At 46.7% G+C, this 18,275-nt stretch overlaps 1 long non-coding RNA gene across 1 annotated transcript; it reads right to left on the bottom strand.

Moving 5' to 3' along the window:
- Positions 1 to 1,978: 1,978 nt before the first annotated feature.
- LOC123778077 (uncharacterized) lies at positions 1,979 to 18,231 on the bottom strand. Its single transcript, XR_006775780.2, has 5 exons — positions 18,023 to 18,231; positions 17,574 to 17,730; positions 7,891 to 8,046; positions 6,095 to 6,289; positions 1,979 to 5,273 (listed from the first exon to the last, which is right to left on the bottom strand). It is a non-coding gene; the product is annotated as an uncharacterized LOC123778077 (long non-coding RNA).
- Positions 18,232 to 18,275: the final 44 nt, after the last annotated feature.

The following is an 18,275-nucleotide window of genomic DNA, read 5'->3' as shown; positions in this document are numbered from 1 at the left end:
TAAACAGGAGAACCTTCTTCCATCCAGAGTCACGTGAAAATCCAAGGTCTGATCCAGTCCAGATGGTTGAGGAAGGCTTTGATTTTTCATCCACACAGGTGATGACTTTCAGAATGCCCACTGTCCTCTCCTGTCACCCCAATGCTGGCCCCCTGATACAGGACACAGGATTCTTTCCCTGGTCCAGCTTCCCTGGGGACACAAGACAGCCATTTACCTCTGAGCTGGGCATGAACCTCAGCTACTCCCCAGGACCTCCAACTAGTCCTGGTCCTAGAGTGGGGAGTCGGCCCAGCTGAGTCCATGTCTGGGCTCCTCAATCTCCCCAGGCTCTCTCGGGTTAAAGTTCAAGTGCCTTAACCAGTTCTAAAGCAATGTTCTCCAAACTGCAGGGCATGGCCAATCGATGGCTTACAAAATCAATGCAGCGGGTCATGACCATGTTTTAATTACTGTATTTATTATTTATTATAATTTAAGATTTGAAGGGGGGAAATGAGTCACTTCTTAAAAAATCTAATTAATTGTTAGTTTGTTTTGGTCATACATACATTTATTCATTTTTATCAACCACCTCACATCTTTTTGACATTTTTTTACCAAACATCTGGTTAGGAATATTGCTCAAACATACCAAAGGGTTGTAAGAACTTTATGATGAATACCCGTAATCCCACCACCTGGATCCTACCATTAACCTATTTTTAAAATTTGTGTAGATTAGGGTATAATTTACATACAGCGAGATTCACCTGTTTTAGAGTACGGTTCTATGAATTTGGACAAATACAGTCACGTAGCCACCACCCCATTCATCATACAGAATAGTTCCTTTAATCCAGAACATTTTCCCCCGCGTTTCCAGTGACCCTTCTTCCCACCCCTGGCCCCTGCTACTGCTGGTCTATTTTCTCTCCCTACAGCTTGTCCTAGAAAGAGAGTCGTACAGCACGTGGCATTTTGAGCCTGGCTTCTTTGGTAACGCATAGCGCCCTGGAGACTTTTCCATAGCGTTTTGTGTATCAGAGGATTGTTCCTTGTTATTGCCGAGCAGGATTCCATCATGCGGATGTACCGAGGGTTATTCATTCATTCATCACCAGCTGCGGTGCATTCGGGTTGTTTCTTTTTTCTTCCTCTTTTTTTTTTTTTTTTGTTGCAATTACAATTGGAGTCACTGTATGGAGACATTTGCAGACAGGTTTTTCTGTAAATGTGTTTTCATTTCTCTAGAGTAATACCCAGGAGTAGGACAGTAGGTCATATGGTGAAACATGTTTTACTTTATAAGAAACTGCCAAACTGTTTTCCAAATGACCATATTACTTTGCACTCCCACCAGCAATGTCTGAGAGCTCTGGTTGGTTCGACTTTCACACTTACTTGGTATTGTCGGTACACTGAAAAAATTTGAGCCATTCTAACGTGCGATGAGGTATCTCTTGTGGTTTTAATTTGTAATTCCCACATGACTAATGATGTCGAGCATCTTTTCATGTGCTCATTTGCCACATGTCTATATTTATAGGTGAAATTCCTGTTCAAGTCTTTTGCCCATTTAAAAAAGTTGTCATTTTCTTATTGAGTTTTGAGAGTTCTTTATATATTATGGATACAAAGCCCTTTATTAGATATATAATTTGCACATATTTTCTCACATTCTGTGGCTTATCTTTTTATCCCCTTGGTACTGTCTTTTGAAGAGCAGAAGTATTTATTTGGGGTGAAGTGCAATTTATCAAATTTTTCATTTATATCTACAAAAACATTTTTAAACAGATTTACTGAGATGCAATCCATAAATCATATTACACTCAAGACACTGGGTGTCTCAGTCAGTTAAGTGTCCAATTCTTGAATGTGGCTCAGGTCATGATCTTGGGGCTGTGAGACTGAGCCCCCCATGGGACTCTGCACTCAGCAGGAGTCTGCTTGAGATTCTCTCTCCCTCTCCCTCTGCCCCTCCCCCATGCTCTCACATGCATGCATGCTCTTTCACTCTCTCTCTCAAATAAATCTTACATAATAATAAATCGTTAAATAATAAGATTTATTATTTATAATAATAAATCTTTAAAAAATAAAAATAAATGATATAATATAAAAAATGAAAACAAATCCTATAATTCACTCATTAAAAATGTACAATTCAATTGCTTTAGTGAACTCACGGATTTGTGCACCTTTCACCATGATCAATTTTAGAACATTTTCATCCTCCCAGGGAAACTCTGCACCCCTTAACCATCAATCTCCTACTCTGCCCTTCCCACCTCCAGCCACACTACTCTGCTTTCTGTCTCTGTGGATTTGTCTACTGTGGACATTTCATATAAATAGAACACACAATATGTGAGTCTTTGCAATCGGCTTCTTTCACTTAGCATCACGTTTTCCAGGTTCATGCATGTTGTGGCAGGAACCAATACACCCTTCCTTTTCATTCCCAAATAATACTCTCTCGTGCGGATACGCTACATTTTACTTACTATCAGTTGATGAACCTCTGGGTCGTTTCCACCCTTTGGCCATTGCACATAATGCTGTTGTGAACATTTGTGTACAAGTTTTTATGTGGACACATGTTTTAATTTCTCCTGGGTTATATGCCTAGGAGCGGAATTGCTGGGTCATAAACCGCCAGCCGGTTTTCCAAAGTGGCTGCAGCATTTTACATCCCCACCAGCTGCATACAGGGTTACAGTTTCTCTACGTCTTCGGCAACACTGGCAATCGTCCATCTGTTTGCTAACTGTTGTCCTGGTGGCTACGAAACAGTATCTCAGGGTGGTTTTTATTTGCATCTCCCTGATGGCGTTGAATATCTCTTCATGGGCTTGTTGGCCACTTGTCTATCTTTTTTGGAGAACTGTCTGTTCAGATCCTTTACCATTTTAAAATTGGGCCGTCTGTATTGTCATTACTGAAGTGTCATTGTTGCTCACACAGCCTAGAGACAAGTCTCTTATCAGATATATGACTGGCAAAAATGTTCCTCGATTCTGTGGATCATCTTTCCACTTTCTTGATGGAATCCTCTAAACCACAGAAGCTTTTCAAGTTGATGATGTCCAGTTGCTTTATTTTTTTTCTCTTGTTGATTGTACTTTTTTGTGTCATAGCTAAGAAACCATTGCCTAATCCGAGGTCAGGAAGATTTATATCTATGCCTTCTCCTAAGAGTTTTATAGTTTAGCTCTTGTATTTAGGTCCTCAATCCGTTTTGAATTAATTTTTGTATATGATGTGAGGTAGGGATCCAGTTTCATTCTTTTGTAGGTGGATATCCAGTTATTCCAGCATCATGTATTAAAAAGACCAGTCTTTCTTCATTAAGTTATCTTGACAAGCATTAGCATTTTTATTATATTTTCTTTATCACACTTCTGTCAAACTTTCCATTGCTCTAACCATTTCGAAGTGGTGAGTTGCAGATACCACAGTACTTCCTCCTAACATTTCAGCATGCATTTCATCAACTACAGTACAATTTTTGTTCACAATCTTTTTTCTTTCGGATGTAAAATTTACATACAATGAAGTGCACAAATCTTAAGGGGACCATTTGATGCGTTTTGACAAATGCATTCACCTGTGCAATGCAAATCCTTCATCAAGATATAGAACGTCAACACCGCCCGAGAAAGTTCCCTCACACACATTTATTTTTATGTATTTGTTTTTGACAAATGCATGTGCCCATGTAACCACCACCCCAATCAAGATATAGAAAATTTCCATCTCTTGAGAAAGTTCTCTTCCACTTCTTTGCAGTTAATCTTGCCCCACCCGGTCCGCACCCCAGGCAGCCCCTCATGTCATTTATATCACTATAGATTAGTTTTGCCTATTATAGAATTTTATAGGAATGAAATCATATGATGTGAACAATTTTGTGATCAGCTCACTTCACCCCTGACCAACATTGTAAAACAAATATCAGAATGAATGCCATGTTGCAGGGGGAAATATTGTTTTGCTGAACTTTGCTTCAGATATACACACATACGTGTGTGTGTGTGTGTGTGTGTGTGTGTATGTGTGAATGATTGTACAGGGCCAAAATAGGAAATGCATTTCTTACTGTGGTTTGTAATTTAAAAAAAAATTAAAAGCCATTGTTCTCCTGAAGCAGAACCTTGTTTCTTTTCTACCTGTCTTTGTTACTCTCCCTGCCCCCTCACCTTCCCTGATCTCGTATCAATTACCCCAGTGATTGGTCTCACCTTTACACCTTTGCAAAATTTGTTCCTTCGCTTGGGTCACTCTCCCCACCTCATCCCAATCACCCTCAAACTGGAGAACTCCTATTCATCCATCAGATGCCCACTTGGTTGGCCATTCTCTAGAAAATTCTCTGTTTGCTTGCTTTCCTCTCAGAATTGGTATCACGTTGTACCCTAATTACCTGGTGACTCTTTCCTTCAGCTGACCACAAACTCCCTGGGGTACAGGGACCATGTCTCACTCACCTTTGCAGTCCCTAGCTCCTGGGATGTGATGACACAGAAGAGGCATCAATAAATATTCATTGAACAACTGAATGAATAAACCCTGGGGTTCGGGATGACAGATAACAAACCAGCCTGATTCTTTCCCAAGAATCTTTCCATTCCTGCTTATTTTATTGTCCTGTGTATCTCTGATTTCTTAACCATCGTGTTTTTATAACCTCCCTCAACCGCCCTGAGACCTTAGCCTTTTGGTCTTCCTCTCTCCACGCCCAGTGCTAATCCTTTCATCATTGTTACTTCCTCCCAGATGTGCTGAGGCAACAACTACCCTTTGGAGGATGACATCATATCCTTATCTTTGTGGCCTTTGCCCCAGAACCCTCTCCCATCTTGCCAAAGTTATAGTAATTCTGTGACGGGGGATGTGCATGGAGGTGTCTATGGTGTGTATGCCCGTGCACATGGAGAAATGTTCACCAAAATGTCACCGGGGGGCTACCTTTGAGATTTCGGGTGATTTTCACTTAATTTTTTTTTAAAGCTTTTCTATATGGCTCCAACTTCCTGACTGAGAAGTGCATCAATTATCTGCTGCTGTAGGAAAGCTGCCGAAAGCCCTCAGGGGCCTGCGTGAGAAGTTTGTATTGCTGACGTTGCGATGGTCGGCCAGGTGGCTGTGCCGATCTTGGCTGGGCTCTTTCATGTCTGGGCACAGTCTGGCTGTTGGGTGATCTAGACTGACCTCGGCTTGGCAGTTGATGCAACTCGGCTCCACATTCTCTCCTACCCTGTGGGTGGGCCCAGCCTCCAGGCCTCCTCCTGGCAATGGCAGAAGTGCAAATAAGTCCAATCATGGAAGCGAATTTCAAGCTTCCGCCTCCCATCACATCTGCTCATATCCCATTGGTCAGAACAAGTCATGTGGTAGAGCTCAGACTCCCAGTGAGAGGCACGGATCAGTTACAAGGCAGGGAGTGTCGATATGGGGAGGGTTGAAGAGAGGCCATCATCACAGTCTCCTACAACACATGTTCTGTCTTTATATTCAGAAGTGGTAAAGCTGGTTTCAAGCAAGATGGCTGCCAGAGCTCCAGCCCCACAACCTCCAAGGGGTACAGGTGGGGCACCTGTGGAAAGGACAGGTGGCTCTCTATTTCAGCAGCCCCAGAAGAATCTCAGGGTCTCATGGGCTCCAGTGAGTCCCATGCCCGTCTCTTACCAAATCACTAAGGGTAAGGGACCAGTGTGTTCTGATTGGCCACTCCTGAGTCACCTGCCCACTTCTGAGCCAGGGTAGAGTCAATTCTACCTAATTTATAGGGACCGAGAGCCAGGGAGGGTGGCTCATCGGAGGAACATCAAGGGTGCTACAAGAGGTGGCTGACTTAGGTTAGGTCGCCCCCGAAGTCCCTCAGACAAGGGCTGGAGAATAATTTACATGGGACGGGATCCCAGAAAGCACTGGGAGAGAGTGGGGCAGTGAAGGGGGTGGGAAGGGAGCCAGGGCAGGAGTGCTGATGAGCAGGTTAATGCTGGGGGACTAGCGCTCCCTCTCTCTGGAGCCTCCGGGAGACTGCAGAGCATGCCTTTAAGTTGTCCCGGCCACGTGCCCTGAGAAGCAAAGAAACTGAGCAACTTACCCACCAATTCCAATCACGATTGGCTGAGACCTGCTCTGTGAGCACCAACTCTCTGACACTTCTGCTTGCCCTCTGCACAGGCCAAGCTGTCTCCTGGGGCCAGAGAATGTCCTTGGGCAGAGTCGCTGGTGCTTGCAGCCAGAAATTGGACTGGTAAGTGCTAGGGGATGGGGGGGGGGGCATCAACAGCACCTACTACGAAGGGAAAAACAGGTCACAGGTTAGGACGTTGGCTCATTTTGGCCTGGGTCCTGCCCTTGAGACAAAGAAGCCCATAGGTAGAGCCTCTGGAAAGAATCCCAGAGAGGAAATATGGCAGCATGGTTCAAGGCACAGGCTGCGGAGTAGAGGAGATAGAGGGTGTGGTCTGCTTTCCCCACTTGCTAGCTGTGTGACCTTGGGCAAGTTACTTAACCTCCCTGCCCTCTATACAATGGGAACATACAGGGTTGTTTGAAGATTGAGACAACTGATTACATGGCAGGGGGCACATGGTAAGTTTCTAAGAAATGAGAGCTACAGGGCTGAGTCCAGTCTGGAGGAATGACATTTCCAGAAGTTTCTCCAAGTGTCCTGAGACAAGGAGCAGGTACAAGAACCAGCCAGAGGTAAGCTGAGTTAAAGACACGGATGGCGCTAAAGGACCAGCAGAGGATGTCACCAAGGTCAAGAAGCATTGATTGTACCAGGGTCTGTAAGAAGACCCAAGAAGAAAGTCTGGAACCAGGAGGCCACTCCTTTTAGGAAATGTACTTTAGGCATGCAAGGCACACATTGGTTTGTCCCTTGTTTAAAGGATCTGGTGCTCTCCTGCCTTCTTCTTGCAAAGCAGCCAGAGGGCAGGAGCGGGGTGCCACCCTGTTGACAGCTTTGCCATGGTGCATTCCTATGTCCTTCCACTGGGGACTAACCAGTACCAAGGTTTCCTTGCCACAGGTTGAGCACCAAGTAGAGTACTGCAAGAGTTAAGATTGAAAATCCAACAGACTGGCTTGAGAAAATAACCAAAATGTAGGTGAGGTGAGATTTTGCTGGCTTCAGGCCTGGCTGGATCCAGGGGCTAAGACAGTGATGTCGCGACCTAATTTTACTCTCTGTTTCTCCACCCCATGACTCCCTGCTGTGGCTTTCCATGTACAGAAAGGACCTCTCTCCTGGCGGTTATAAGATGGCACCCAAGCAATGAAGTTACAATCCACAATTCCATGCTCACATCCAGGCCAAAAGGGTATTAAGGCTCTTGTCCCAGCAGCCCACCAAAGCCTTGAAGTTCACCCTGATTAGACGCTAGCTGAGGGCACTCAGGTCACACGCTTGCCCCTAGACCAAGTTTTGTGGCCTTGAGGCCAGCGGCACCAGGTATAATGAATGATGCAGGCCAGGACCGCATGCTCCCATCCTAGGAGCCCTGAGCATGTTTGTGGATGGAAAGTTGAGGATGGCTAGATTCCCCAAAGGCAAAGGAGGCTGTCGCCTCACAACAAGGGGACAGGTGTGTGTGGGAGACAAGCCATTCCCATCCACTACAAACATGTCCGTAGTTCCTACATCTTTGGCCAGCTAGCTGAAGAAGCAGACAGGTCTGCTGACAGGTGTGGGAACAGAAAACCTCACAGAAAAGCCCCAGTGTGGAGCCCCATGTGCCATGCACCCGTTTCCATATTCTTTCAGCCCTGCCCCAGCTACATCTTGCCAGGCCGCCATGGTTAAGTCACCGAGCCTCTCCAGGTCTCAGCCGCCCATGTCAACCACCCCACGGTTCATGCGTTCAAGCGTTCATGCGCTCATTCACTCACCAGGCCCTCTGGGGCTGCGTGGGATACGAGACAGTTGTACACAGCTGTTTCCCTGCACCTAGCACGGTGCCTGGCACATACAACGTGCTCGTTCAATATCGGTTCAAGGAATAAACGCACGAGACAAAGTCATCGCCTCCACATGCTCACTGTCTCCTAGAGAAAACAAACGAAATCATAACCAGCCCTCTGTCTGGGGCTCAAGAATTCTCCACCGAGGAGGCATGAGGCCTTTAAGGAAGAGGGTGGATGCTTTCCCAGCCTGAGGAAACAAGGAAGCGCACAGCTAGCCTGGAACTGCATCGACAGTGGCACAGAGCTGGTGGGGAAGAAAGTCATGCTATTAATCACTGACAGGGGCTGGAAATTTTATATTTGCCTTTACACCCTTGGGAAGGATTAGCATGTATGCAGCCAGAAGTTGCACAACGGAATCAGAGGACGCTACCTCCTGCTCTCCCCTCCGCTGGGCCCTAGGTCTCACTTGGATTATTGTGACAGCCAGCTGTATCTCCCTCAGGTTCACCATCCACATGGCTGCCTGAGAGAGAGGTTATTATATTTACTTATTTATTTTCGAGACAGAGAGAGAAAGCGAGCACAAGCAGGGGGAGGGGCAGAGGGAGAAGCAGGCTCCCCGCTGAGCAGGGAGCCCGATGCAGGACTCGATCCCAGGACCCCCGGGATCATGACCTGAGCCGAAGGCAGACGCTTAACCAACTGAGCCACCCAGGCGCTCAAGAGAGGTTATTCTAAAAACCAAGGCCTCCAACCCTTGCTCACACTGCCCTTTGTGACTCAGAAGCAGTCTTCCCTCCCACCTCCGTTGCAAAGCTTCTCTACCTTCCGCTGCAGCTCTCTCCTCTTCAGAGATGCCCTCAGGACCTTTCAGAGTCCCCCCCCCCCCCACTCCTTGGTACTTCCCATGCTTTCTGTTTGCATGGCTTTCTTCCTGACCACAGTCTGGTTACGCCTGATTTGACCACTCTTTCTTGAGTCATCATTGCTCTGAGCTACAGATCAACCTGGGGGGAAGAGAAATAGGAATAAGAGTGGCACCCCACCCTTCGGGGAGCCCACCATCTGGCACAGGTCTTCCGAGACCTGTGGTCAGATCACTTTCTCTAGCTCAGAAGCCTGGTTCCTTTAACCCGGTGGTTCTAAAGTGGGGGCCATTTTACTCCCCCTCCCCGAACAAGTGGGCATTTGGCAACATTTCGGGACGTTATGATTGTCACGACTGGGAGGGTGTTTCTGGAATCTGGTGAGCAGAAGCCAAGGATGTGGCTAAACGTACTAGAGAGCGCAGGGCAGCCTTCCACGGCAAGGGCTCATCCAGTTCAAAATGTCAGTAGTGCCGAGACTGAGAAATTCTAGCAATGGGGAGCTACAGAGGGATTCTTAACTGAGAGAGAGGGCGAATGATTGATTCAACTTTGTGAACTCCAACAGCTGAGTCAGCGGTGGCCTGGAGGAAGACAGCCTGAGATCAGGGTAAGTCAGGACTTTTTCCATTTCCCCCAGGAAATCAGTGAGGTGAGTAAGCTGAAGTCTACTGCTTTTCAGCCAGAAACACTAAGCCTCATGTACATTCCTCCCAGGTGGTAAGTCGTACCCATGGCCACAAGCAAAGTGAGCATCTCATGTCTATCAGGTTCCTGGGAGAAGTTTCTCGTTTCTGAGAAAGTGCCTGCTGGTTCACACTCACCAGTTACCGGATCTGAGCAAGTTACTTATCCTCTCTGTGCCTATTTTCTGATCTGTGAAAAGGAGCTAAGAAGAGCACCTAACTCCTAGAATTTTTGTAATTAGCATTTTAGCCTACAACGGGGTCTGGCACACGGTGCCACAGAACTATACAAGTATTAGTTCTTAGCACCATCCTGTCATTAGCACCAGCACCATCATCATCCCATCATCATCAACATCATCACCTTCACTCCATTGTCAACAACATCCTCCCCACACCCATCAGCATTACCATCATCACCATCATTACCATCATTGTCATCATCACCATCATTACCATCATCAACATCATCATCACCATCATCGCCACCATCATCACCATCATCACCGTCATCATCGTCATCATCACCGTCATCACCGTCATCATCATCGTCATCATCACCATCATCACCATCATCGTCATCATCGTCATCATCACCGTCATCACTGTCATCATCACCATCATCACCACCATCATCATCATCATCACCATCACCATCATCCTCATTCTTTCTCTAAACAGTCTCCTGTTTATGGCGACCGCCTTAGTAGGGTATGATTGGATGTCATTCTGCCCCAAGAGTGGTAGCAGAAAAGATCAGCTCTCAGCCTCTTTGACACAGTCTCCTTGCTTTGTCCACAGAGCTCAGCTCGGGGTCGTTGGCTATCCCTATCCCTCTGTCTTCACCTGCCAAAGCCAAGGAAGCCACAGTGCTTGGAGGTTTCAGACAGCTCTAACTCTTGAAATAATCCCACTGGGTCTGTTCTGTTAAACTGCAACAAAACAAAGCACCCCCCCCTCACAAAACCAAGCAACAGAAGCATAAACAGAGGTTCAAGCTTCTCCTATTAAATGGTGTCTGGAGGTTGGCCACAGCTGGTGTGATTCAGCTGTTCAAAGAAGTCACGGAAATATTTCTCGCCTTACAAGAATTCCAGATACTGGCTGTTGCCGGAGTCCAGTTGTTCATAGATGTCAAGGCTCCCACAATGCACTTGTCTTGGCCTTCTCTCATGGTGGCAAGATGTTCTGTGGTCACAGCAGGAAGACCATGTCTATCAGGAATGCTAACATTTTCCCAGAGGCTTCTCCCCACAGACTTGCATTTGTGTTTCATTGGCAGAACTGGGTCACTCAGCCACCCCCGGGGACAAAGGAGGCTGAGAAAGCTGGAATAGGATTGCCATGATTGGCCCAAACAAATCATGATCCATTGCCTCCACCAGGGTACCTCACTGCCCCTAGATAAAGTCTGCGTTCTGTTGGCAAGGAAGAATGTGGGAGGTGATTATCATGGTTATACAGCAATTCAAGGTACTATGGCAGCATAAAAAAAAACTATCCCCTAACTTAGTGGCAGTTATTCTGTCCATAAATCTGTAATCTGGCAGGGCTTGGTGGAGACAGCTTGTCTCTGCTCTACTTGGCGACAGGTTAAAACAACAGCACTTATTTTGTGCGTGATTTTGCAATTTTGTTGGAGTGAAGTGAGCTTAGCTCATCTCTGCTCCCCTTGGTGTCAGCTGGGATGACTCTGGAGCTGACCGTCTGATGACTCACTAACTCAAATCTGGACCTGGGCTGGAAAGCTCCAAACACCTGGGGCTCCTTGGGCTTCTCTCTGTATCTCTCTGTGGACTCTTCATGTGCTCTCTCCAGCGTAGCTGGACTTCCCACATGTCAGCTCAGGGATTCCAAGGTGTGAGTTGAGAGAAAGAGAGGGAGGGAGAGAGAGAAAGGGATGGAGGGAGAGAGGGGGATGGGAAGAACGGAAGGAGGGAGAGAGAGAGAGAATTCCAAGGGGAAGCTGTTTCTCCTTGTTAAACCTAACCTTAGAAGTTACTGCATCATTTCTACCAGATCTTATTCATGAGAAGAGACCCACTGAGGCCAGGTCTTCCATAGGAGAGGGGAACTAGACTCCTTCTTTCGTGGAAGGAAAAATCACTGGACATGTTTTAATGCCACATCAACCTACCAGTGACGGAGACCTAAAAATAAAACAGACGGTAAAGCATTGTGTTGGATGGAGAATGAAGAGGACAGCTGACAAATTCTTTGAAACACTTTTTTCTCTCTAGATCCTAACACTTAGATCATGCTGCTTTTAGAAGAATCGGAGTGGGTTTTGCTCAGAAAAGGAAGTCATTCCTCATTTTAGAGGCAGAGCCACCGTGTTGCAGTTCCTTCCTTCCCGTGTCCCATCAGCTTTGCCGTCTCCTGACTCCCAACCGCCAGTGCAAGCAGCTCTTTGAGGGCTTGTCTCCTGGTTGTTGGAACCTGCTCTGCTCCCCTTCCCGGTCCCTGTTCCACTTCCACCCCGGTAGCTCTGAGCCAATGGCTGAGAGGAGTAGGTGTATAAATACCCCAGCTCTCTCCCCCTTAGTGAGATGACTTTCCGGTGCATGTTGTCCACTGTCTCCTAGACTTGTGTAGCGGAACTGAGCCTTAACTGACCAGAGAGATTGCCTGCTCGGTGATGCCAGCTGTGTTCACGCTTTCCCTTCCCAGTTGTACTTCCCATACCTCTCCTGGTGGTCCTGGGACCACTGGCCAAATAAGCTGCTTGTGTTACAATCCTAATCTCCGAGTCTGCTTCTGGGGAAAACAAACTAAGACAACTAGGCTTCCAACTGGGGAGACAGGACTTGGAGTTCCAGCTCCGACCTGGAAAGAGTTTGGAAGTCATCACTGCCATCCTCACAACGAGAGAAAAGCTGAACAAAGTGAAGACTGAGGACTTTTCTTAGACCCTTTAGGGAACGGAGGTCATGGGGCAGGCTGTCACCTCAAAAGCTGGGGAGACAAGGTGAACACAGAATTTCACAGCTAAGATCAGCTTACTGGATGCAGAAACCACTACAGCTAATAACTGGTAGGAACACTTGAGTGATACTTTTGATAAATTGCAGGAGGTTGAGTGTGAACTAACTTGGGAGATGAAAACTGGGGGCCCAGTCTTAGGAGGACCCCATACTTTCATAGATTTTACCTTGAGGAGCCTACCACACGCTCCCAGTTAATATCAGAGAAAAAAAAATCCCCTCATGTTTTGGGGTAGGGAGCAGGAGGGAAGTGACTATTCTGAAATGCACAGAGAGCGTTCTCCGTAACAAAGGCCTGCCCTCTGAGGGAGGCTGCTTTACCAGAGCCACATGGGAGCTGAGGGAAGGGAAATGCGGTCAACTCCAGCTCCATCTAGCCTTCCTGTCTGTAGGAAGGCAAGAAAAAAAAAAAGTCTAAGAAATGCTTCTGAAGGCCACAGACCAGGAACTCAGGCCCCCTAGAAAATCGAGATTTAATTATATTACTATAGACGGCCTCTCCTCTCCAACACCTCCCCCCTCCCATCAACAGGGCTCCCGTATAATAACAGGGGAGCACAACTGAGAGAACTGAAGGACGATAACTACATGACATACATAAATAAAATAAAAAAGACAACAAATAAATAAAAGACATTTTATTTAAGAAGGAATTCTTAGGAAAACCTAAAGGCCACAGAGGGTTAAAAAAAAAAAGGAGGGGCGCCTGGGTGGCACAGCGGTTGAGCGTCTGCCTTCAGCTCAGGGCGTGATCCCGGCGTTCTGGGATCGAGCCCCACATCAGGCTCCTCCGCTATGAGCCTGCTTCTTCCTCTCCCACTCCCCCTGCTTGTGTTCCCTCTCTCGCCGGCTGTCTCTATCTCTGTCAAATAAATAAATAAATAAAATCTTTAAAAAAAAAAAAGAAGTTCTTTGGAAAGAAAGAAAATAATGTCAGAAACTCAGATCGACATGAAGAAGAGTGTCAGAGAAGAAATAAACTAAGGAAAATTAAAAATTAAATTGTAAAAAAATCTTAATTGACTTAATAGATAACTATTCAACGTAAGAGTAGTATTAGGTGATTATAACATACGGGTAAGTGAAATGAACGGCAGCAGTGTCATAGGGGATGGGAGGAAGGAAAACTGGGAAAACTTTGTTATAAGGTAACCGCACTACTTGTAACACAATACGGCATTGTTTGGAAGTGAATTTAGATTAAGTTGTAAACACATATTGCAAATTCTAGGACGAGCATTAAACTTTTTAAAAAAGAAATACAATTGATATGCTAAGGGAGGAGAGAAACTTTAATCATATAAGATGCTCAGTGAGGACCAGAGAAAGCAGAAAAAGAGAATGTTAAGAAAAAAAATAAGTGCAATGAATACGAAACAGTTAACCAGCATGGTAGATAGTAGCCCAATTACGTTGATAATCACTTCAAATGTGAATGGTCTAAATACATCAACCAGAGAACAGAGACTGTCAGAGTGGATTAAAAAACGAGACCCAACTGCATTTTGTCTACAAGAAACCCTTTTCAGGGGCGCCTGGGTGGCACAGCGGTTAAGCGTCTGCCTTCGGCTCAGGGCGTGATCCCGGCGATCTGGGATCGAGCCCCACATCAGGCTCTTCTGCTATGAGCCTGCTTCTTCCTCTCCCACTCCCCCTGCTTGTGTTCCCTCTCTTGCTGGCTGTCTCTATCTCTGTCGAATAAATAAATAAAATCTTAAAAAAAAAAAAGAAACCCTTTTCAAATGCATACATGCACTTAGATGAAATCTAGTGGGATATAGAAAGATATACCATGCTAACCGTTCATCAAAAGAAAGCTGTAGCCATATTAACTTCAGACAAAGCCGACTTCAGAACAGGGAATATTAGCAGGGAGAAAAGAGGGTATTATGTAATGATAAAAGCGTCCGTTCTCCAAGACGACATAACAATCTTTAATGTGAACGCATCTAACAACCGAGTGTGAAAATACATAAGGCAAAAACTGAAAAGTCTGCAAGGAGAAATAGATAAATCCATCGTTATGTGGGTAATCATATATTGGGTAATACTAATAATATTCGAAGTTGGAGACTCCAACACCTTGTCCGTAACTGAGAGATCCATGAAGCAAAAATCAGTAAGCACATGGCTAAACCAAACGGCCCTATCAATCAACTGGATCTAATTGACATTGACAGAATACTTCATCTAACAACAGAAGATTATACTTTCTTCTCAAACTCACATGGCACATTTGCCGAGACAGACCACATTCTGGACCATAAAACAGACTTCAACAAATTTAAAAGATTAGAAATCATAGAAAGTATATACTTAGTCTACCACAGAAGTAAACTAGAAATCAAAAATGGAAAGAGATCGGGGCGCCTGGGTGGCTCAGTTGGTTAAGCGTCCGACTCTTGATTTTGGCTCAGGTCATGATCTCTATGCTGGGCATAGACACTGCTTAGGATTCTTTCTCTCCCTGTCCCTCTGCCCCTCCCCTCCCTTAAGAAAATAGAAAGATAGCTGGAAAATCCCAAAATATTTGGAGAATAAAAAGCACACTTCTCAAAAACACATAGATTAAAGAAGAAATCACTGGGAAATTTTAAAAAGTACTTTTAAATAAACAAAATAAAAACATAACTTACCAAAATTTGTGAGGTGTGAAGGAAGTGCTTAGAGGAAAATCTATAGCACTGAATGCAGATATTAGAAATGAAGAAAACTCTAAAATCAGTAACCTAAGAGACGGCAAAGAAACATAGAAAAAGGTGCCCGACATAATATGTCCTTTAGGGAATTGCGAATTAAAATAATGACGATATATACCGTTATACATCCACCACACTAGCTAAGATCCAAAAATATCAACAATACCGTGTGCTGGCAAGAACGCAAACAAGCAAGAACTCCCACTGGTTACTGGGGGGAATGCAAAAGGGTAGAGACTTTGGAAGAGTGTTTCAAAGTTTCTTACAAAACGAAGCGTCCTCTGAGCATATGATCCAGCAATTGCACTCCTCAATATTCACCCAAAGGAGTTGAAAACATGCCCACGCAAACCTTGCACACAAGCGCTCATAGCAGCTTTATGCCGAATTGCCCCAGACTGAAAGCAATTGAGGAGTCCTGTAACAGGTGAACGAGTAAATGGTGGTATATTCAGATGATGGAATTCAGCGCTTAAAAAAAAGGCAATCAACAACAAAAGGACAAGGAGGAATCCTAAAATCATATTGCTAAGTGAAAGAAACCAGTCTTAAGAGACTATATGCAGCCTGCGTCCCCCTGTATAACATTTTGAAAAAGGGAAAACTGTAGGGACATTGAACAGACCAGTGACTTCCACGGCTTCCACGGTCCACATTGCTATATTGGTGGATACGAGTCATTATGCATTTGTGTGCTCTCTCTCTCTCTCTCTCTCTCTCGGGAACGTGCATGCGTGCAGGCGAGGAGGTGGGGGGAGAGGCAAGAGGGAGAGAGAACCTCAAGCAGACTTCATGCCAAGTGAGGAGCCCGACTTAGCGCTCAATCTCACGACCCTGCGGTCAGGCCCTGAGCCAAAATCAAGAGCCAGATGCTTCACTGACTGAGCCACCCGGGCGCCTCTAGCTTCCTTTACTCTAAAAATACAGTGTATAATACATATGATATGCAAAATATGGGTTAATCAACTGTTTGTCTTGTCGGTAAGGCTTCCCGTCAACAGGAGGCTATTAGTCGTTAGGTATTTGGGGAGTCGAGAGTTACACGTGGATTTTCCACTGCCCAGGGGTCGGCGCCCCTAACCCCCCACCCATGGTGTTCAGGGTCAGCTGTAGATGAGTTGGAGTCCCTGTGTGTGGGTGTGAATGTGCGTGGCGGTGTGAGTGTGCATCAGTGTGAACACGTGGAGTGTGCGGATGACTGTAAGTCAGTGCCAACATACGGTGAATGAGTGTGCGTGGATGAGTGTGAATGTGTGCAGGGGTGTGAGTGGGTGGATGTGCGAGTCCATGACTGTGAATGTGTTTGGGGAATGTGAGTGAGTGGGTGTAAGGATGGGCGTGAATGTGGGTGCAAGCTTTTCTAGGCAGGATCAAACCTTCATCAGCAAAGCGATGTCTACAGCTGCCCCGGTTGCGCTTCGCGGAATTCACGTGAAATGCAGAATTCCCATCTGACCTGTTGGACTTTGCAGCTTGGCCAAGCTTCCTGTCCTTGCTGAGGTCTGTCTGCCTGTCTGCCTGGGCTGCCCCCCTCCAGTGTTCATTACACCCAACTGCTTGCGTTTCTTACTTGTCAGGGCCCTAGCCAGACCCCCAGGGCTAGGAAAGCGGGAGATGGGTCTGTATTTCTCCCTTTCCGCAGCCCCCAGCACAGGGCCTGGCACGATGGAGGCATCAAAACAGAGATGCTGAATAACTGTAGTCTTTCTCGCCTCCAGGTATTTGCTCACCCGGTCGCCTCTGCCTGAATGCCTTTCCCTTTCCTGCTCTCTCCTGCACTGACCTGTGGAGGCCACCTCCTCCAGGAAGCCATCCTTGACTCCCAGAGACTGTCTACTGTCACATACTTGAGTTATAAGGTCTCAGAAAGCAAGGATTGTGTTTGTTTCATATCTTCATATCTGTGTCCTCAGCCCTTGTCACAGAGGTTAGGCAGCAGGGCCAAGAAAGCGTGAGTGCATGAAGAATAATGAAACAGAATGGAAGTACCATGTCCCCTCCCACAGGAAGCCAACACTTACTCCCTGCTTCCCTGGCTCACCCCCCAACCACAGCAACCCCATTGGGCTGTCCTTGGCTCTGAGGAGTTTGTCACTACTCAGACCAGGAGCTCCTTGAGGCTAAGATGGGGTCAAATTACTCTTGGGGTCCCCAACACTACCCAGCTTGAGTCTGCACATCCCTTACCTCACCTCCTCCCCTTCTTCCCTCCTCAAGGCTCTCCAGCCAAGCTAGCCTTCAGACAATTCCTTAAAACATGCCACCCCAGGGCCTTTGCACATGCTGTTTTCATTCCCAAAACTAGTCTTCCTCCATATTCTCTTCAGATTCAGCTCAAATATCTCCTCATCAGGGGCATCTTTCAACCACCGGCCTCACTGGCCTTACATGTCCCTCTCTGTTTTACTTTTTCTTGGGACCTCTTCTTACCTGAAATACTTTATTCCTTAGTGTTCTTCCCCACCGTCTGGCTCCCCTGGGGCTCTTCTGGTGTCCAGTAGTTAGTGGTTTATGGCGCCTGGGTTCAAATTCCACACCTGCTGCGTGATTCTCAGCAAGTTGCCCCTTTGTGCCTCAGTTTCCCCGTCTGTAAAATGAGTGATAGTAATATAGCTCCTTCATAGGGTAGTTGGGAGGATCAAATGAGTTACTACATGCAGCGCCTCAGAGCAGAACCTGCCAGATTGTCCTAGCTATTGATATAAGGGTTGTTTCACTATTTAAATTCTTGTGGCGCCTAGCATATGGTAGGCACTCAATAAGTATTCTAAGGAGGAGCACCTACGGGCACTTAGCAGAAGCCAGAAGCCGGGCTGTTGGAAACGGGAGAAGGACGAAAGCTGCCCACCCACCCCCACCCCCCGCAGCCCCAGATGCACCTGCCCCTCCGCAAAGCGCGGCTGGGGGCCTGGGGCCGCCCGGAAGACCCCCACAGGAGCTGGGACTTTATTCCGCCAGCCAGGGGGAAGCACGGCCGGGTTCTTCGCGGGGGCGGCCGCGCGCCCAGGGGGGCGGGCCGGGGTGTCGGGGCCGCCCGCTGCGAGGTCTGCGGCCGGCCGCAGAGGGCGCGGGGCGCGCTGCCGGGACCGCCGGCAGCCGGGCGCAGGGGAGGGCGGCGGGGGCGCGGGGCGG

This window comes from Ursus americanus, chromosome 2, assembly GCF_024610735.1.
Source record: "Ursus americanus isolate L20-20 chromosome 2, mUrsAme1.1.p, whole genome shotgun sequence".
Classification (NCBI taxonomy): Eukaryota; Metazoa; Chordata; class Mammalia; order Carnivora; family Ursidae; genus Ursus; species Ursus americanus.
Note: the sequence above shows the minus strand (reverse complement) of the source record. Positions and strands in the feature narration are given on the sequence as shown.